Source organism: Nymphalis io, chromosome 24 (genome assembly GCF_905147045.1).
Source record: "Nymphalis io chromosome 24, ilAglIoxx1.1, whole genome shotgun sequence".
Classification (NCBI taxonomy): domain Eukaryota; kingdom Metazoa; phylum Arthropoda; class Insecta; order Lepidoptera; family Nymphalidae; genus Nymphalis; species Nymphalis io.
Window position 1 is genome coordinate 7,033,193 of NC_065911.1, and position 21,977 is coordinate 7,055,169.

Here is a 21,977-nt window from a genome sequence, read left to right on the forward strand (position 1 = left end):
TGAATGTTAAGGCCATGATATATAGAAAGCGGAATAGAGGTATTTACTAATATGACAGTCTTTTCTGAATTTCTAAACCAGCAAAAGCAGCAATTGATAAATAAATATGTGAATAAAGTTGACCTAATCCAAATATTTGACAGTCCAATTAAATGACAGTTTCAATTTTAATAAAGATTTAATTTTAACAATCATCCAATCAGGAGACACTTGGTTTCAAAGGTTTAATATTTTAATTAGTACAGGACACGTAACTCGAATTTCACTTTGATTTTTAATTTTAGATATTATTTTGTCTCAGATATGTGACGTAACTACAACTATAGTGTGCCAGATGTGCCCCAATGCTATATCTTTTATCCAACGTCATAAATTTTGAATTCGGAGCGCTCTGGAAACTTGCTTTGTCATGGCCATAACATGAAGATAAGTAACACTAATGTAACCTCGAGTAAAATCACGAAATTCGATTCTTTGTAAGCAAAGAAGATGACTTTACAACAAAGAAGTAGTTTTCACGGGTGGTAGGGCTTTGTGCAAGCTTGTCTGGGTAGGTACCACCCACTCATCAGATATTCTACCGCAAAACAGCAATACTTGATATTGTTGTGTTCCGGTTTGAAGAGTGAGTGAGCCAGTGTAATTACAGGCACAAGGGACATAAAATCTTAGTTCCCAAGGTTGGTGGCGCATTGGCTATAAGCGATGGTTGACATTTCTTACAATGCCAATGTCTAATCAGGTGGCCCATATGCTCGTCCACCTTCCTATTCTATAAAAAAAAAAAGCTCGTCTGGTAGGCACCACCCACTCCTAAGATATTCTACCGCACAACAACAGTATTTGGTATTGTTTGTGTTCCGGTATAAAGGGTGAGTGAGCCAGTGTAATTACAGGCACAAGGGACAAAACATCTTAGTTACCAAAGTTGGTGGCTCATTGGTGATGTAAGCGATGGTTAACATTTCTTACAATGCCAACGTCTATGGGCGTTGGTGACCACTTACCATCAGGTGGCGAATTTGCTCCTCCGCCTACCTATACTTTAAAAAAAAAACTTAAAAAAATAAATAAGTTAAAATTAATAGTTAATTGATTTAGAAGAGGTATTCACTTGAAAGAGCTATTGTGCATGAATTACGATTTTTTTTAATTTTCAAACTCTTATAATCTTCTCTCTTCTCTCTTATATGGTAAACCGAAGGGTTTAAGCGCTTAACTCTTGTAACCTAACCGAAAATAATTTTTAAGTTTGTATACCAAAATTTTCATGTCATTTTCATGTGACAGTTGCATACCCTAACGCTGGAAAAACGCCTTACGCGTTTCCCCCACGGGAACAGTGGGGGGGTATGTGGCACTAAAAAACCAGCGGTACCCTTTCCGTCTTAACGAGGAGCGCCACGGGATCGCTTTCGCATGCTACCGTGGCGCTCAGCGTAGCTATACTCTATTTCAACTTAGATTTATATATTCCATGCGATTTGCTAATACTTCTCCATACTCATACAACTCTTTGTAGTATTATCTACTACAAAGAGTTCTTAATTAATACACCTTTATTTATAATACAACAATATTTCACTTACGTAGTTATAGCCAATTTTATTTAATTTCCAAAGTTCCGATTACAACTTCGCGGACATTATAAACGCCATTTTAATGAATACCATAGATTATTTAAAATCTCAACCAATGATATCGCGTCAATTCGATATCCAAGTTTTTTATTAGTCTTTCTCCTCTTTTGGTTAGAATAGACTATAGGCGGTTGAAGGCCTCTGTGCGAGGATGCATTGTTGAGAAAAAAACGGGCCCCTTGCCACACATGGGCTATATTCAAAAGTTGGGTATTTCCTATATGTCAATAATATGTAACCAGCAAGTAAAATGCTAAAACAAAAATATAATCTGGTTTAATATATAAGGGTTGCCCTTCTATTTTTAAATTTCTGGGCAACATATTTAAAAAAAAAAATAAGGCACAAGTTCTGGTACAGGGGCTCAACGGGCACCGCCTAGCCCTACGATAGCTATGCCAGAGTATGTTGATCGGTTGAACTTTGTAGAAGTTAATCCGCTATAACGCCATCTAGCGGATGGTTGCAATAAAGTGGATAGTATAAAAAAATTGTTCTGCATAAAATAAATACGTAAATATAATGAAATTTATTTTTCTAAAAGAAAATAATATTACCTGATAATATTTGTATTTTATATTATTATTTACATTACCATTGAACATATTATCATCCTAAAAATATATAAATTCAATTGTTATATAATCAGGATCAATTGTTACATAGATTCGCTTTTTATAAAAAGGGATGCTTAATTATTGTATTACGGATTTATAAAAGCAGTATTTGTGTAAATGTTAATGATTTTTGTTATTTACATTTTAGTAATTAATTAAAATTTATCTGATGTGTAGTGTAATATTAAAAAATGAAATAACGTTCTTAATACATCTATACTAATATCAAAAAGAGGTAAAGTTTGTGTGATGTTGTAGGGGGTAATCTCTGGATTTACTGAACCAATTTTGAATTTTTTTTTTACCAATAGTAACCCACATTATTTGGGAGTGTCATAAGCTATATATTAACCTAAAAAATTAAAAGACACGTGGCTAACGCGACTTTTGGCAGTACTAACCGAACTACAATCATAATTTCATCACAAGTAAAAATGTTTACCACAAAGAAGTGGACGCGGGTCAGCTAGTTATGTAATATAAAGGAATATATACATCTAAGCAATTCAGCTATATAATTAGTATTAGGTCCTAACATATGAAATTAACGTTTTGTTGTACTGATCACTTTGATCTTGAAATATCTCCTCTTTGGTTAAGAATTCCAAATTTAAATTTATAAATTCCTTTAGCTGGAACATTTTAGTTTTGAAAACAGTCATTAATTTGTTTTTTTCTCATTATTTTTTTCTTGGCGTCGGTTATTACCGGACAATGGAAAACATGAAATATCGGTATATTTACGAGTACGAGTTCTTCCGTGGCACCAGTGCTGCAGAAACAGCTCGAAGTATTAATGATGTGTACGGCGCTGGTATCGCAAAAGAAAGCAAGGTACGTTTTTGGTTTCAACGTTTTCGTTCTTGAAATTTCGACCTTCAAAACCAACCCCGTGGACGGTCGGAGACCAAAGTAGAAGATGATGAATTAAAGGCTATTGTGGAAGCGGATCCATCACAAAGCACTTCAGAAATAGCTGCAGGCTTCGGGGTAAGTGATAAAACTGTATTAATCCAGTTGAATAAAATCGGGAAAGTAAAAAAACTTGAACGATGGGTACCTCATAATTGATTGAATCGAACTTGCAAACACGCGTCGACTGCTGTGTTACTTTGCTCAACCGACACAATAATGAAGGGATTTTAAATCGAATCATTACTTGTGATGATAAGTTTATACTGTACGATAATCAGAAGCACTCGTCGCAACGGCTGAACCCTGTAGACCCAGGCAAATCCTGCCCTAAAGTTAGTAAAGCAGAAAAAGTTACTTGTGAGTGTTCGGTGGACTAGCGACGGTGTCGTTCACTACAGCTTTCTAAAATCTGGCCAAACGATTACGGCAGATATCTATTGTCAGCAACTGCAAACCATGAAGGAAGAACTAGCTGCTAAGCAACCGAGATTGGTCAATCGCTCTAGGCCACTCCCGCTTCACGACAACGAAAGACCACACACTGCAGAACAAACAACCACTAAGTTCGATGAGCTACAATTGGAATGTCTGCGACATCCACCGTACTTCACGGACCTTGCTCCAATAGATTACCATTTTTTCCGGAATTTGGACAACTTCTTACAAAGAAAAAATTCAACTCCGATGCGGCAGTCCAAACCGCCTTCAAACAGTTTATTGATTCTCGCCCCATGGTTTTTTTTTGTAAAGGGATCAATGAACTACCTATGAGATAGCAAAAGTGCATAGATAACAACGGTGCATACTTTGATTAATTAAATATATTTTACAAAAAAAATTGACTTTATATTCCTACCGTACAAAACGGCAATTTCATATGTAAGGACCTAATATATAAGGTAAAACTAATATTAAAATCGTGTATTTATGTAAAGTACCTAACTAGTACAGAGCAATATGCAATACTTGAATATACAAATGTCTTGCTTAGGCTTAATGTGGTACAAAAATTTAAACTTTTTCTTAAATAAAAAAATGTAATAGGTCTTATGAGTCTTATTTATCGTCATAGGATTTTAGATCTCGATATTCAGGCAAAAAATACTGCTTATTTGTATAGGACTCGTACATTTCAATAATTCAACCAATTCATTGAAATTAGAAAATATGAAAAATGAAGCTTTACCAGGAAAATATTTTACTCTAAAATTATGGAGTCTTGATTGAGCACGGTAGGGAAGAAAGAATCAAGGAGCCACGAAAGCCAGGATTCGATCACTACTATGGTTCCCTTAGCTAAAACAGTGGATTCTTGAAAGACCAAGCCAAGAACATTGAGCGTTGATATCTTTAAATAATGATATCTTTAAATACTTTATAAGTAATTTACTAAGTTTTTTGTAATCGGTCTAGGGGTTCACATTCAAAAGGTTTGTTCTCTATACATACTACCTATAATATTATAATTTTTAATATTATAAATTAGTAAATAATTTGTTTTACTAGACCAATCGACTTCAATTTGTCAAAATTTAATTAACATTTAATTTAATATAGTTTTTTCAACAATCTTGCTAAGAATTTGTAAAACAGTTATTGGGATCCGTAATGCTACCAAAATTTTTTAAAGATTAATCTTTCTTTGTATCATTATTAGGCAACCCGCCAACACGAGAATATATTTATTAAATATTGTTAAAACGTTAAGTTTATAATATACGTTTTGAATTTACTACCACAAAAGAGTTTTTTTTTACCCTCCATACCCTCAGATAGGCCTTGTCTAATAGCTTAGTTCTCTTATGTAGTCATTTTCGTGAACCATGACATATACTCTAATATTTATTTCAAGTAACGATTACAACAGTTATAATGTAAAGCATTAAAATAAATTAGATTGGAAACTTTGATATCCCATACACATACGCACAAAAACACGCATATTTTTTAAAAGGATACTTTTAATTTTATTAGTTGTTTATATTAATTAAGTAGTTTTTTATATTAATTATATTAAGAAAGAGTAATTTAGTTAAAAAACGATATTAATGACAAAATTATAACATTTCGTGGTATTTTATTTATAAGGCTTTTTTCAAGTCATTATTTTGTATGTTTTTAATTTAAAGAAATTATTATGTATCTTTTTTTGAATCAAACATGAAACACTTCTAATTTATATAAATTATTTATGTTTATTCGAACAAATTAAGCAAAAAGTCATTGTGTCAAGGTGAAATTCTGCCACATGTGTATTCCACCAACCCGCATTGGAGCAGCGTGGTGGAATAAGCTCTAAGCCTTCTCCTCAAAAAGGGAGAGGAGGCCTTAGCCCAGCAGTGGGACATTTACAGGCTGTTACTGGTACTGTACTGTACTGTAAGCGAAGGTCAACTTATAACGAAAAGTATTATTATTCTATTTTATTTCTTAAATCTCATCTAGATTAGACAAATATTTTAAATAAAAATACTTCAAAAACGTTCCTAAAAATTCAACCCAGAAACGGATAAAAGCCACCCCACCGATATTGGTGATATTTTTTTTTATCACGGTTTCCAAAGTATTTTTTTGAAAATTTTCTTTTAATAGTATAATAAGAAATTTTAAAAATAAATGTTAACTAAAAATAGCCACTATCAGGGTCACGTGTAATAGTAATGACACCATTCTTCCAATGAATAGCAATTCCGATTCTTTGGGTGAAAAATGAACCAATCAGATGGGGTGATTTAGCTTTCAGAAATGTTCTCAGTATTATCCAGGCGTTTCAATTGCAAGCAAAGGAGTTTTTGTCTGTGAATATTGAATATTGTAAGAACTCTTAATTATTAATTCTCCTTAATTTTAAAACATTCCTTTTGTTAAATTCGAATGTGCTGTTGATCCTTATATCGAAAGTGTTATCTCTTGTTCCTGCACAAAGGGTTAGATTAGATTAGGTTAGCTTCTGCTAAGAATAGAAACACAAAACATTTACATTCAATCGAAAAATAATTTATTAAGGGGTGTGAATGTAGACAGTACTGAGCCTAACTGCCTCGTTGGTCTAGTGGCTTGATGTTGGAATCCTTCATCCTTCTGTGAGATCGTCATGGTCCAGAAGAAAACGGCGGAGCGGGAACGGGAAAGGGCTGATCCTGCTCGGCGGAGACGACGTCGGCGTCGTCTCGGTCCCCCCTCGCGCTGCCGTACGCACTAGCGAGGAGTGCGGGGGGGGCATTACTTTTGCCCCCTGAGGAGAGCTCCGCCGAGCCACGAGCGGAGAAAAGCACGGGAGGAGCCGCGGATGCGTTATATCAACACGATCCCGCAACCTCTCCGATTCGTGTCGAGGACGGCCATCGCAGTGGTTTTAGTGGGTAAGAACCCACATAACCCAGTTCCCCCCCATGGGCGCTGGGTACCTTTCTGAAGGTTTCCACTGCGTGAAAAAAAAGAGTGGCTTGATATTAAGCCGCAGACCCAGAGGTCCTAAATTCAGTTCCCAGGTCGGGCTAATAAAAAGTTATTGGGTTTTTCTATCAGAAAATTCTCCAAGTTGGCCAATCTCTCTTGAGATCGGACCGTGGCCGAAATCGGTCTGGAGGGCATAATTCAGTAATAACTGAGCCTTACCATTTCAAGTACAAAATTTTCAATAGTATAACTATATACCACGAGCCGTAGTACATCACAATATTGAGATATCGAATTTAGATGTTATGTTTCTGATTGTTCAAAACATAAATCTAAGTCCAACTAAGGCAGTTAACGTTTACATTTCCATTCAAACTACTTAGATATCACTGGTGTACGATAAACCATTGTGATGGCTCTCTATTGTAGTCTCAACCAACTACAAAGTCACCTGGCCAGTTCAGGTTTATATGGAAAATAGCGATAGTTCCTCTAAAGGTAGCAATGACGATGGATCTCGGTAAAATGGACGTTAATAGAATACCGTAGCAGGTATCGGTGTGTTGGAATCGAAATGGCAAAGTTTATGAAGAATGATATTGATCAATTTCAATATTAAAATAGGCTTAATATGAATGTTTTAAACTTTATTCTATTAATACACTTAAATGTTAAACAATAGATTAACATTGACAACAATGAAACGAGTATTACCGTTAATAGAATTAATAGTAATTTTTTTTGTTCTATATTTATGTATTATATTTTTATGTATCTGAAAATCTTGATCTAATATTTATTTTCGAGTAATTGTACATTTATATTGAGAAAGTTGGATAGATATCTTTGTAGACACTTGTTATTTGATACTGATAGAGCTACGGCTAGTTCCTACTAATTTAATGCACTTATATTTATTCAACCAACTCATGAAATTTGTGAATGAATAAAGCTAGTTTTAGATGATAAATATTTTATTCTGATATTAAGGAAATTGATTATATGCAGCGTAGGGTAGAAAGAAGAACGGGCTAAGGGTACGAAAAGGGGGATTCTATCTACGATTATCGTTTCTTTGGGGCAGCTAAATGAATCTTGAAAGACCAAATGAACAAATTCAAAAATTTATCGTTAACATAAAGATGTGATGTCTTCATTCTCAAATGTATCTTCGAACCAAGGTTAAATGTTTAATTACCCAGTCCACACGTTCTGGATGATTTTAGGCTTAAATAAATAAATATTTCGATGTTTTATGAGTCAGAAGGAAGATATCCGCACTGATGTGAGCTATCTGGCAAAAATAAGTCTATCCTTGTCTAATTGTACTGGCTAGAAGACAATCAAATTAACATAAACTGCCTGACTAAAAATTTAACCCCTGAGGTAGTGAAAAAAATGGTATTTAGCAATCCTAAGTTATGACGCGATTGCAGCCGCGATCGAAGCGCTAGTAGACACAGATGTCAGTGCGTGTTACGAAGTCTGTCATTTTAATTAATGTAAATTATATTTTAATTGTTAATTATAGTATTAATGTTCCTTTATAAATTAATTAATTAAATACTCAATTCAATGAGGCTAAATACTTTTGAAACGTTATTTTATGACTTAATATTGAATGTAAAGGTACCGGGTTGGAATATAGATTATAAAATGTTAATAAAAACAATTAAGTTTATATATACTGGTGGTAGAGCTTTGTGCAAGCTCATGTGGGTAGGTACCACCCAGATGTTTTACCGCGAAACATCAGTACTTGGTATTGTTGTGTTCCGGTTTGAAGGGTGAGTGAGCCAGTGTAATTACAGCCACAGCACTTCTTAGTTCCCAAGGTTGGTGGCGTACTAGTGATGTAAGTGATGGTTAACATTTCTTACAATGCCAATGTCTATGGGCGTTGGTGACCACTTACAATCAGGTGGCCCATATGCTCGTCCGCCTTCCTATTCTATAAAAAAAACTTATTTGATATATTCTGCTCCGCCGGTTGACGCCGATATGGGTCACGCCAGTATTACATAAGTACTACGTACCTATATTAATCAATTGTCTGTCTCCAACATACCCTAATCAAAAACTGCGGTCACACTACGTGATTGGAAATACTAGCATTACGTTTATATAAAATAATAGCAGGTTAATGTTTGACTGCTGGGCCAAGGCCTTTTCTCTCTTTGAAGAGAAGGTTTGGAGCGTATTCCATGACACTGCTGATATAAGATTATTGTACAATCTTGTTGTACTTAATTAAATTCCGATTTTAACAAACCTAAAATAGGACTAGTTAAATGTTGGAAACGGATGGTTTTTGGCTTGATAAGACCTGTTCTAGTGAATATTAAATGTAATAAAAGGGTTTTAAATAAAGGTAGTATGTGAAGGTTTCCATAAAGAAATCGCTAATCCTATAATAATACTAATACGATAATTAATACTCAATTGATCGTTGATTCGCTTAATTATTGTTATTAGAGCCATGCTCCGGTGAACACTAAGATCATTACGGAAGATCATCGGGTCAAAACCGGGTAATCATCAGGGAGTTTTCATGTAAGGACATGAAATTTGCTTGTAACTAATCGTTATAAAACCAACATATACGATTTGAAAGTATGATATATTTACTGGTTGTATTTTTTTATAAATTTATAAAATTATTATTTAATTCTTTTTTTTTAATTGCTTAAAAGTTACTTCGACCGTGCTACAGATTATAAATCCATCCGCAACTATTACCCTAGAGGCCAATTAAATTCTTTTTTAAAAATTACAAACCTTTTTAATTAACGATGGAAAGGTTGCGCGACCTCTGACATTTCGCGAGGTCAGGAGGTCAGCCATCGAGGTTACTCTAGAGGGATGGAGGAAAGAGAGAACGAAGTATTACCATGAAAATCGATTATTATATTAATATGACGATTACTCTGCTCTCTTCTCTTAAATATCTAAGCTGTTCTTAAGTTATATGACAAAAATTACAATAATTTTTACTTTTTATAAAAAAATTATCCTATTTATCGAATTTTCCCCACGGCTGTGACTCTCAGAGAATTTTCAATTGAAAAAAAAATCATTATAAAACATTGTTACTATTATCCCAACATAAAATTAAGTATACTGATGTGAGACAACGTGATTGGAGCAGAAGAGTGAAATAAGATTAGAACCTTTTCTTCGGGAGAGAGAAGTCTTCTGCCTAACAGTGGGATACGTATATATACTTATCCAATCATCATATTGTTGTGTTCCGGCTTGAAGGGTGACCCAGAACAAACTACTCTTAATAAATCATAAATAATAATTTCTTTAAATTTAAGAGGAGAACTTTTTTTCTATTCTTGACCCCAAATCTTAATATACGCTACTGTATATATAGTATACTAGCTAATCGACCCGGCTTCGCCCGGTAGATATTAAGAAAAATGTATTTTGGATAGGATTTGCGTAAAATCCGTTCTTATCGAGCGTCTACGTCTGGGAAGGAGTAACTGTTACAAATTTCAAGTCAATCGGATGGATAGCTTAGGAGATCTCGTGATGTGTGGTATTTCGCTTATGTATATAGATTCCTACTTGGTAATAAGACAGTGAGAAAACCTACTTAAGTAGGACGATATAACCCTAGCTTTACGAATATCTATATTGTACATTTTCAATCTACTTGATGGCTTATAGAGCTAATAAGCTTAACGAAAAGTTTTTAAATGACTACTTTTGCGAGTAATGTTACGTAATTTTTCGAATACATTTATTTATAACGCTAGCAAAATCCAGCTAACCGCTGTGTATTATATCAATTATCATGGCAATCGTTTGAACGTTATAAATGATCAAGTGTTGCAACGCCATCTAGTAGCGAGTTTGCGACAAAGTGTATAATATAAAATCTTCTTCATGAGAATGAGAAAAGACTGTCAACTTTCATTGGTCAAAGGTCCAAATCTATTCATCTCAAACATATACCATTATCCTATTTTATATAAAGATATTGTTATTAATTATTTTCTAGACTTCAAACTTTCACGATCATATTTTATTCAGATTATGTGCTATATTCTTATTTAAAGCGAGATCATACCTTTTTTTATTATCTTGTCCGACGTTGTTCGAACGTTCTCGAGGTCCGATTGCGCTAGTATAGTATTCAGCATTACAGAAGACATAAAGAGAATAAAATATAATAAAAGTGGACGAATAAAAGTCGCGCATTAGACGTCGAAAGACGTACGGAGTTCCCAAGCAGTTCGTTTAGATAGTTGTAACTCAAATAAACGGTCGGATAAAATAATAAAAAATGTATGACCATGGTTAAAACATTTCTATGTTTTATTGCAATAAGAGCGTTAAGTATTAATGTGGATATATGGATGGCTATAAGGCTGCAAGACAAAGATGGGTATATAGTGTGAGTAGGATATGAAATAAGGGAGTAGAAATGGAGATGAAAAAGAGAGAGCTGAAATAAATAGGATAAGGGCAAGCGAATGATGAATATTGATATGATCTTTTCTTTTGATCTTGGATTTGTGTTTTATGAAATGTATAAAACCGATTTTATATTTGTTTATGTTATCTGAAAATATTATTAAAATGTTTTTTTTTTTAAGTTAAGCGTTTAATGTTTTTTAACGTTTCTGATGATAATCAATAAATATAACTAGAGAAATTTAATAAGTAAGCTGCGTTTAAGAATCGCTAATAACAGGAAATTTATGCTGTGTACCGTAAGTTGTACTACAAATATGTACTTAATAGAAATTAACTAAATATTTTTGTATGGCTTTCTAGCTCCTTCACATTTATGAACAGCGGCGTTCATAAATGTGAAGGAGCTAGAAAGCCGATTTAGCTAAAAAAAAAAATATTATAAATACATTAGAAATCATTAAGGCATATAAATATAAAAAAAAAACTCTTATAGTACAGTAAGTATAGTTCACCGCCGGTAAAAAATGTAGACTTTATCGACAAAAAACTACCTAAAATGTACATTTCTCTTTTCTAAAAATTGAAATTGATATTGGTAGTTATAATGATTATTTTTCAATTATATTTATATATCCTATCATGTGAACAACGAAAATTTTTAGCAATTTTTGTGGAATAGTTTTTACGATACAATAAAAAAAATATAACTGTTCCTTTGATATAAACTTCATACTTATAATTGCTTTTTATTTTCATAGAATACATATGAAAAATTCAAAAACAAGGGTTTTACCTTTTGGAACGGTAGTTCCAAAAGTTGGTTGGCTTTAGACATATTTCGAATACAGGTGATTTTTTCGTTATGTAATTCTTAAATTCGAAAATTCTTTTTAACTAAACATATTGGATTTCAGCTTAGCTTAGCTTTTTTGTCAATTTCAAAACTGAATTCATCAACTCTACTTACCAGACTGTTTTAAAGAAAATACTAAATGAATTATAAATAATACTCACATTACTTTAAATAAAACCATATATTAGATGTTTTTATATTAGTTTCCATTATAATTATTGTATGTATAAAATATTTTTGCTAATTATATTGTATGTAAAACGATTAAGTACATTGTAATATAGAATTTTATGTGTAATAAATTTTCGATTGAGATTATTGAGCTACGAATTTTTTAGATTGTTAATTAAAAAATATATTCTTTTCATTTTGAAATATTAATTGCATGTATGTAATACAAAATATTGTACTGTATTTATTCAGTGTAGTTTTTGCTATGACCTACTTTCGTAGGAAAAGTTTATCGTTATAAAGATCTTAACGATTTTTTAAATTTGGAAATTAAATTTGCTAATTTTTTATTTAATTAAAAGAAAAAGGTTTTATTTAATTAATTGATTTTAATAATATTTTCAAAAATAGATTTGTATTATGTTTTTAAAATATATTTCTACAACAAATACAAAGAATTAGAACGGTTATTTTGAAATTTTAGATTTTTATCGTTTTTGTAGAAATTAAAGTCCAATTGTAGTTTAATGATACATTACTAATAACATTACAGAATTTAACGACGATGAAAACTACTTTATTGTAAATGAATGTGGTTGCAATTAAATTAGAAAATAATTAAATATCTTAAAATTAAAAAGGGAAACACACAAAGCATTTTCATTACAACTTTGAATTATCGAGTAACTAACGTTACATAAAACATTATATTATTAACGACTCACGTACCAAAAAATTGAGGCCATAATGTGTCAATTTCAAGGAAAATTATAAATATATGTTGATACAAAATATGAGCTATTATGTGTATAGTAACCTTCACGTAGACGTACGAACTTCCACGTTTTTACTTTTGCCTTGAAAAAAGTCAATAGTCAATAGACAAGTAGTGACATCCAACGGCAATTTTCCGAACTAATATTTTATTTTCATGAAAACTAAATATATTACAATTGATTATATGACACATAATGCTATAATAATAATTATAATTTTCTAATCTTGACTTATAATTATGTTTTAAATTGTGATATAAATAATGATTCAAAGTCATGGGTAGTCAAATGTCACATAGCGGAGGTTATTTACGACCAGGAACAAATACAAATGAATGAATAAAACAGATTGAATTAAATTCTCTAGGAATGTTTGTGGGAAGGTATAGAGAAATGTATGCGAAAACCTCACAAACCAGGCGAACGCTTGGTATTCAGCGAGGGAACATTTAGCTCGATTTAAATATATCTTATTAGCGAAACGTTGGCGCTTACCGACCGGTATCCGGAGACACTCCCAAGAACCGAGAAGGCACCGTCACACGCGTTTTATCGATCGAAACAATAGACGGGCTGGCCCTAACGCGGAATCAATCCCGAGCGAAACAATAACGCACGAATCTTACATAATTTCTATCCGCCATTATGGAGACGGCACGGGAATCGCGCCCCTAAGCGGCGGACGCTACGCGATGAAGATATCCATTTTTCCATGCACAATAGCTATTTCAGTGCTGCGCCGGCGGCGATTGCAACCTTGAATTCGGAACGCACCTTTAATTTTAGCCGGTTAACCTAGATACGGGTACCATTTCGAGTGCGACGGATCGATATTCGCATGCGCGATGTCTCGTTTCTTTTTATATATGCGGTGTTGGGCCGTGTCCGGGCGGGTGTGTAAGGAGCCCGCCTGCGAGCGACTGCTGGCCGTCGGGCGTGCTCCGCCGCGCACGCGTCTTCTCTTCGTAACGATCGCCGGGAACCGTCACCCGTCGCCCGTCGGACGATCACTTGTCGGCCGAAACAGGTGTGACCGCAGCTTCAGCTCTACCGACCCGTCGCACGACTGCCAGTCCACTGGTATACTAAGCATCGAATTTTCGACAATGCAATCGGAAAGTCTTAGAGTTTAGGCGTATTTAGGTCGTAATGTTGGGTCATTTCCAGTGCCGATGGAAGGCGAATTCCGCCATTGTGCTCTACAAACACGATTTTAAGTGGCATGAATAAACGGGGGCGGGTTAACCCCATCCCCTTCGTGTTTAGCGATATATTGGCGCCTACATTGTAGCAGACTTCAATTCGCTGTCGGCTGGGGATGAGAGGCAATATTTCTAAAAGAATTCCATGTGTCAAGTCATTTGGATGAAAAATTGTAAGTGGATTATACATAAAATATAAATGTGTGAATAAAAGCCAATTATAATTATGTTAATACTAGTAAAGTTGGCAGACGGATATTCAACGTAGTTTGTAATTTTTTCTCATTAATATTATTTAAATCAAAGCACATATCTTACCTTACTTGAAGAGCACATGTAGATTCTACGTTTCATATAAAATGCATAAGCTTATAAATATGTTTTTGAATGAGGACTTCGTGTTTATTCGCGATGTTTTCATTCAATCAGAGTTATAAGAATTGATTGTTTGAATCTAAAAAGAAATCACAACGCGCTTGCTCCAATCTGAACCAGTGACCGCAATGATCAGTTTCTATAAAGTCCGTAAGCAATATTAATTTTATAAATACATTTTTGTACCTTTTTAATATTCAACGTGCAGCTTAGTTCTATTAGGCCCGGCTATAAAATCAAAAAACAATTCTGGCTTCGATTCCCTTTACCCTTCTAATTATTTTGCCTTTTGATCCGTTAGTAGCAATACGACTCGTAGAATTCTACTATCCATACGCGAAACTAATCGTTTCATGAATATTGTGTCCGAATTTAAGTAATTTATATTAGTTCGAAATTAAATATACTGTAATAATTCATATAAACGCTACTATCCGTAAGGAAAACGAGTCATTATTTTATTTATATTATTTAATTAAAATTATTATTATTATTATTATACAAATTAAAATGAAATATAATATTTAATATTTATTGCTCGAGCATAAATTTAAATTAAATTATAAAGGAAAGCGTAGTCGCTCTTGTTTGAATTGGAATTTCACATAAATCAAACTTAAGATATTTATAAGAGTTCTTATATGTAATATAAAACCATTGCAGCACTGAATAAAATGTAAGGCTAGTACCGGTTCGGAAAGTAGATTTTACCGAGAGGACGCAACAATGAACTCGGTGGTTACGCGTTTTTATCAAATGAAATAACATAGTCAACCTCACACGATTAAATATATTATGTTATATACTGTAAATATATTATATTATATAATGGTGGTAGAGCTTTGTGCAAGCTCGTCTGGGTAGGTACCACCCACTCATCAGATATTCTACCGCAAAACAGCAGTACTTAGTATTGTTGTGTTCCGGTTTGAAAGGTGAGTGAGCCAGTGTAATTACACGCACAAGGGACATAACATCTTAGTTCCCAAGGTTGGTGGCGCATTGGTGATGTAAGCGACGGTTAACATTTCTTACAATGCCAATGTCTATGGGCGTTGATGACCACTTAGCATCAGGTGGCCCATATGCTCGTCCGCCTTCCTATTCTATAAAAAAACCTGTTATTGAATTCCATTTCAACGAATGCCAACTCCAGATTTTTTAAAGGATATATTCTTGTTTTATAAGCTTATCTATTAATACATTTTAACATAACGTTTACTTAATTAATATTATTATCATCGTTACGGTATATAGGTTGTCGAGTGATCAATAGTGAAGCCATATTGATCACTATTACATATTCGTCATCAACATCATCATCAATAATTCGTTTGTCTTCATCCTCCTCCATCTTCATTGATACGGGTTCATAAAACCTCAGTAACTCCATTCTTGCACTTATCATTCCTAATAGTCCATCTCTCACAAGAAAAGGAATATCGAAGATGAGTATACATAGTGGAAAAAATGGCGGAACCGTTAGCCCAGTTAGCGGTGACCCTGCCTTCTGCTCCAGGGTTGCAGGTTCAATTCCCGCTTCAAGTCTGGATGTATTATAGTTTTATTTAAAATTATTTCGGTAAATATGAATATCAGTTGGATGTTGCCTATACCAGCCTATAACTTAATTCAAAACAAAAGTGGATATTGTAAATACATTATATTTTTTAAATAATTATTCTATATATTTAAACAAAATGAAATCATGTCCGATATATACAAATTCATGTATATATTGGCCTGTAAATCTCACTGCTTGGCTAAGGTTACATCTTCCTTTAAGGACCACGATGGTCCAATGCGGTCTGGTGGAAACACATGCAGAGGCAGAATCCCATTGAAATTAGGCACATGCAGATTTCTCCACGATGTTTTCCTTTACCGCCGAGCAAGAGATCAATTATAAACACAAATTAAGCACATGAAAATTCAATAGTGCTTACCCGGATTTGAACTTCGGCTTATAATCACGCATTCTAACCTCTGGGCTATCTCGGCTGTATATTACAAATTCATATATGTATTTGTCTATTTTTTAATAACGATGATGGTTGAAGACTAGTTATATTTACTTCTCGTCTTAAATTTTTTATTTCTATACAAATAATAATAATAATAATTTGTATACAATTATGACAATCAATTAACCTGATTTGAGCAGCGTGGTGGAGTACCAAACCATCTCTTCGAAAGGAGGAGGAGGCAATTCCCAGTAGTGAGACATTTGCAAGTTCACTTATTAAAATGGCAAAAATGTTAGTACAATTCTGTATTATTTCACTACTTCTCAAGGAAAATTTTGTTCTACACACTTTTGGCTCACGCGACGTATAAGTCGAAGCTATATTTGGCAAGTTACCAGATTCAACAAACGTCGACTCTTTGACCTCTGGAGGGGTGAAAAAACACATTAAGTTAGATTGCCTGCAGACAGAAATTGTTAAAAAGATCATAATAAAAAATATGTATATACAAGCTAAATAATTGTTTAATAAAAATTTGTTTTCTTTTTTTTCTACCTTTACACCTTATCTTTCAATAAAAAAACAACAAAAGACGAATCTGTACTAAAATATTTTCAAAGTATTTTCATTTTCACAACTTAATTTATATATTATATATTTTTCTGGACCCAGAAGAAAGTTAAAAAAATATATAATTTATATATTTTATTCTCCTGAGTCACTTTTAGATTCTCATATATAACATACATATACATAAACATCATACATCATAGACAAAATACAAATTATACCGCAGTGCTTAAACCTGAAGTAACCTGGGATCAAAAGATGAAAGAACCAAAGCTTATCTCTGATGTTAAAATCAATTAAGTTTGATTGAATTTGGAGGCAAGGCTTTTTGCCATCTTGGGTAGATTTTTGCCACCTACTGAAGGGTGAGTGAGCCAGTGAAACTATAAGCACAAGGGGCACATTATATATTAGTTCCAAAGGTTGGTGGCATATCGACGATGTAATGGTTAATATTTCTTACAGTGCCAATGTTTATGGGTGATCGTGACCATTTTCAATCAGGTAGGTAATCTGTCCGCCTTCTTATTTTATAAACAAAAATGTATATATATTTTTTAATGGTAAATAATCCGTGTCAAATATTTTGCGCGATTCAGAAATATCGACAGCGCCACCTATTTCGTTGTTACCTAAACAGTTAGTACCAACCAACGTTCACAGCTTCATTTACTTCACGCGCTGTCATATTTTATCAAAATGTCTTCTGCATTGCTGAAAAAAAATCTTTCATTCCTGCTCATTGCTGTGAAAGAGCCGAGGCTGACTCACACATTGATATTTTTTAAACGTGCTAAATTTCCAGGTATTATTAACATTTTTTTTTCTAAAACAAATGTGATTTTGATGTTTCTATAATTCAGAGATTTTTATTTATTAACTCTCACCGCGAAGATGGTCTAGTAAACCACGCGTGTTCTACGTGGAGTTTACCTGAAGACTGGAGCTTATCCAAATCTAGGCAAGTACTACTTAATTTCCATGGGATAATAATTAATTAGGTGCTCAGTGATGAAAGGAAATTTGTGTCTGATGAAATTTGCGAAATGTGGAACTACCATCCCGCAGAAGAACGTGATGGAATAAACTCTATTCTGTCTTCTTAACAGAAAATGTCCAGCTGTGGGATATATATGGGCCGTTGTTTTTTCATAACGAAACATTTCAGTATCTTTCTTTTCTACTGTTTATATTATTATTATTATTATATTAGTTCAATAACTTTTGTATGAATGTGTAAGTTGTTAGTAAATATTAAAAAAAATAAAAAAAAAGATTATATATTGTGTAGTTTTAGTATGCCTTCATTGAATATTTGTCCTTGTAATAGTCTTGTTTTCGTTAACAATAATAGTTATATATATATCGTACCGTATGTTCAACCTTGGTCAGGACAAATGTATAAGCAAAATTAGATAAATTTACTGGTGGTAGAGCTTTGTGCAAGTTCGTCTGGATCGGTATCATCAGATATTCTACCGCAAAACAGCAGTCCTTGGTATTGTTGTTCCGGTTTGAAGGGTGAGTGAGCCAGTGTTATTACAGGCACAAGGGACATCTTAGTACCCAAGGTTGGTGGTGCATTGGTGATGTAAGCGATGGTTAACATTTCTTACAATGCCAATGTCAATGGGCGTTGGTGACCACTTAGCATCAGGTGGCCCATATGCTCGTCCGCCTTCCTATTCTATATAAAAAAAAATTGTAAAAATTTAAAGTACTAAAAACTATAAAATTGTGTATTCGTTCGCCTGCCTCATAACAATATATAACTCTTTTTTTCCATCTGATGATAAGTGGTCACCTTAGACATTGGCATTGTAAGAAATGTCAACCATCGCTTATAGCCAATGCGCCACCAACCTTGGGAACTAAGATTTTATGTCCCTTGTGCCTGTAATTAAACTGGCTCACTCACCCTTCAAACCGGAACACAACAATATCAAGTATTGCTGTTTTGCGGTAGAACATCTGATGAGTGGCTGGTACCTACCCAGACGAGCTTGCACAAAGCCCTACCACCAGTAAACTAATTATTTTATATAAGTAACTCATTACACCTGATAAATAAAATATAATAACAAGTGACGTAATATAAAAATTGCACGCATTAAGATATGCAGATATAGAATATATTGCGTTTAATTTCAATATTAACGTGATTGCTAGTGGTTCGTAAGTTATCTACGTGATAAATGAATCTTGAGTGGTCAAATTCTGAAATTAATACACATATAATATTATAATGTGATTTTTTGGACATTTTTCTTGGAATGTGTTTGCTGCTGGTCTTATTGCCCTTGACAGCGTCACCAGCCCTGTTCAAGCTAGATAGGTAGGTAGATAAACTGCATAAAATAACAGACAAAACGCTGATGTAAAATTATAAATTGTGATAATAGATTATTCAAGGTCTCGACCAATGTTCAATGCCAAAGTTTGCTTATTTGTATTTAGTCCTCTTGTGATTGGAATATGCTATAAATTTATGGAATATAACATTCACTTTTAACGTCAACCAATTTGCAAACTATTAACAATCATAATATACACTTTATCCAGATTCAATTCGAAACAAGCCGCAGTATAAACATAGTTAATAAGTAAATAAAGGCTTATCAGAAAAATAATATCAAATATATTTATTTGTCATTATTTGTATTGATAATTAATTTTAAATACCGAATTATCGTATTAACTTATTCATACATCATTATAATATCTTATCTATAATTGAATTGAATTTGTTATTCCCAAAATCTACATTATCATGATTAATTTTAATACATATGTGATTAAATACTATTTAATATTGTTAAATTTGTGACGTAGTGATAAAAACATGTTGTAGCGTTTTTTTCAGCACGTATCGGTTTTTCCACGATGTTTTCCTTTACCACCGAACGAGATATCCTATCTTTTTTTTTTGTTATTGTGAAAAAGTAACTTACCTTTTTTAGTAGTCTTACCTTTTTTTTAACGCTGGAAAAACGTATTGCGCGTTTCCCCCACGGGAACAGTGGGGGGGAATGTGGGCCTCGCCGGTGACCAAGGCGCCGAATGCGTCGCGAACATCGGAATACCTACTAAAAAACCAGCGGTACCCTTTCCGTCTTAACGAGGAGCGCCACGGGATCGCTTTCGCATGCTACCGTGGCATTCACGTCTTACCTACTCAACCGATCAATGTGATCTTTTGCATACACATTCCTTGGGGTATATAAATACATAAGGTACCTAACTGGAATCACCTCTCTCCTCAACTTATCAGGAGCGCAGTCGAGGGCACAAAATAGTTAATTATAAATACGCATACGCATTATTCGGTTCACTTATTTTTTGGAACGAAGTTTTTTTACACGGCTTACATTAGAGTGAGATGGTAAGAAATGAAAAAAAAAATTGATTTTATTTAAAATACTTACCTAACATTCTTAAAAAAACAAAAACCGAAAGATAAAGGTAATACCAAGGACCAATAGGGCTTCGGCTTACAAGCCGCATGCAGGTCCCAGGTTCGAACTTTAGGCTATTGTCGCAATTCCCATCATAAACTTTGTTTAATTGGAGGGGTAAATTACTAAACTTCCTACTATTAGTAAATTCCTTAAAATGGGGATTGCTAATATTAAAAAAAAATCCCCGACGGAACAGTTTTTTTATTTAATTGGAGCCAAAGAGGCAGGAGGCTCACCTAATGGAAAGTGGCCATGGACAACTGCAACATCAGAGGGCTTGCAGGTGCATTGCCGTTGTACCCTCTTTTCTTCAAGGTTCCTAAGTCATAATATCGGTTTAGAAAAAACGCTGGAGAAAGCTAATTCCACAGCGTGATTGCGTAATGCAGGAATTTACCTAAAAATAGTGCTGTTGCATATTATTTAAAAAAAATAAGCTTGTAGAAAGTATGTGAGAAGATGTCCACTGAATTTGTAAACTCATTTTTGTAGTGTGTTAAAAGTTATCTTATATTTATTATATTATAGTTATATTATTTTATTTCTGCAGTGGTTCGATTAACTTATCCAATCCTTCATTTTACGCAATTATATTTTAAATTGAACAATTATCCGATATGGCTGGCACACTGATTATACGTTGGCTTTCTAGGCCAGAAACCTTCACGCGTGCCAACAACAACTGTTCAAAATTTCAGCTCAATCGTATGAATGATGCGTGTACGCATTAAAAAAGAAAAAAAGCAATAATTTATTCTTAAATATAAGACTAATCAGTTCTCAGCATGCGTTGTAATACGATATGCACTTAAAATTTTCCGTGTTCAAATGTATACCAATTGTTATGGCGATTTGTTGAGTGGAACAGAATGTGCTTCAGCGCCAGCTAGCGGGCGCTTTACAACAATGTGTATAGTATAAAGATATTTTCTATTAATATATTATATGTGGACCAACATTCCATATTTGTGCCAACGTTCTATGTAACACCAATAAGCAATACTTACTATTTTTGTGTTCCGGTTTGAAGGGTAAGTCAGTCAAGTAATGGTACAAGGGACATCTTAGTTATAACATGTTAATTCCCAAGGTTGGTGTCGCATTGGCGATGGTTGTATGGTTGTTATTTCTTTCAGCGCCAACCAACATTCCAGTGTCACTAATTAAAATGTTATTAATAAATATCAAGATTATGTTCTTAATCTATAGTAATTTAAACCGCATTTGGAGGTTAATAAAAAAGTTTTTAATATCAAACATTTTTATATTTCAATGATAATAACACAATGATACATTAAATTATATTATGAACATAAAAAATAATCTTTTATTTCTTGAAATAAAAAGTAATTAATATATATATATCTGTGCAAATTCATCATTACACGCTCAGTTCCATTGAAACCAATAATTGATTTAAGCCCGGTTAGTCAAATCAAAAAACGATACCTTTTATTTACGGATAGTAAATTGACGTTTACACTTTTTATTTTATTTTTTACTATTCGTTATTCATTATTATTTATGTTATGTAGTTTTTTGCAGTGTTATTCCTGAAGAATTCACCGTTTATCTCACTTGTGGAATCTTGACAACAAATTTA

The 21,977-nt window shown here is 33.5% G+C and overlaps 1 protein-coding gene across 3 annotated transcripts in view; it reads right to left on the reverse strand.

The window, feature by feature from the left end:
• Positions 1-13,800, reverse strand: part of LOC126777836 (plasma membrane calcium-transporting ATPase 2) — a 179,873-nt gene extending 166,073 nt beyond the window's left edge. Inside the window, exon 1 of one of the 3 annotated variants that reach the window (XM_050501047.1) lies at positions 13,302-13,800. The gene's annotated coding sequence lies outside the window, so the exon portion shown is untranslated. Of the gene's footprint in view, positions 1-13,297 lie in introns of all 3 variants that reach the window. The other 2 variants (XM_050501045.1, XM_050501046.1) reach the window with 2 other exon arrangements.
• Positions 13,801-21,977: the final 8,177 nt, after the last annotated feature.